Source organism: Protobothrops mucrosquamatus, unplaced genomic scaffold, assembly GCF_001527695.2.
Source record: "Protobothrops mucrosquamatus isolate PMUCROS unplaced genomic scaffold, P.Mucros_1.0 scaffold2911, whole genome shotgun sequence".
NCBI lineage: Eukaryota > Metazoa > Chordata > Lepidosauria > Squamata > Viperidae > Protobothrops > Protobothrops mucrosquamatus.
Window position 1 is genome coordinate 39210 of NW_015388937.1, and position 1141 is coordinate 40350.

Below are 1141 nucleotides of genomic sequence, written 5' to 3' on the forward strand. Positions count from 1 at the left end.
TATAATTTATTTAAAGACAAAATGCTTAGACGAGCTTTTTAATTCAACTATTCTAAATGGAGATGGTCAGAATGAATTGTTTCAGTATACATTCATTATACTCAAATGAGGGGAAAGTTGGAAATGTTTTGGGAAATGCTCCCAATCCACCAATGCATCTTTGATGTTTGTCTCTCTGGACCAGTTCAGTCCTCTACCTTTTTCTTGTTTCTATAGTCAAACAAGATGAGAATAATGAAGATTTACAATAACACCTAAAGCTGAATAGAGCTTATGATGTTCTTGTTACTACTAGGTAAATTGAGTAAGCAAGGCAATGGTATTTTGGATGCGAATGCAGATATCACAGCATTCAGTTCAAGACATGAGTTGCATGTGCACAAATTTCACATTGCCCAATACTTTAAAAAATGAATGACACAGCACTCTATTGTTATTTAATTCTTGATTTTATGTGCCAACTAGAGCTACTTTAATTTGCATTTCCTTTTTCATTTTGGAGCAGTTAGTTGAACCATATTATTATGGTTCAACATGTTGATCTTCAGTAACAACATAGTACAAATTTATTCACATGCTAATTCCTAAAGGTTCCTCTTCAGCTTTTATCTTAGCATATTTGATGCTAAGAAATCCTAATGTTCATTGTTCAAGAAGCTTCTAATAACTTGTAATCAGTATCTGTTTCGAAAGAAATGTAACCCCTGAGAAGCAAGGAGAAGATGCCAACGTCCTTAGAGGAAGCAGAGGAAAAAGTTCCCACTCTCCCCAAAAGAATGCAGCCCAGTGTGACCCAAATAAAGCAGTGTTATTTCAGACAGAGAAAAAGAGGATGTGAACAAAATGTGTGCTTTGGGAAATAAAAGGAGTCAAGTATTTTATTTATTTGTCAAATTTATATAGCCACCCAACTGACTCTGGGTGGCATACAGTATTGAGGAATGGCCGACTAGAGTTAGTTAGTTATTTAGCGCTTGGCATACAATGTCAGGGAAATCTACGTATGCTAGACACAATGCAGTCTTGATAGCCTAAAATGCTAGTTCATTCTGTTCAGCGTTTATGCACCTGTCCTTGGTGCACTGCGGGAGGTGAGCTAGCTTTACACCAGCTAACTAGCGATGCGCAGGTTGCTGTCTCT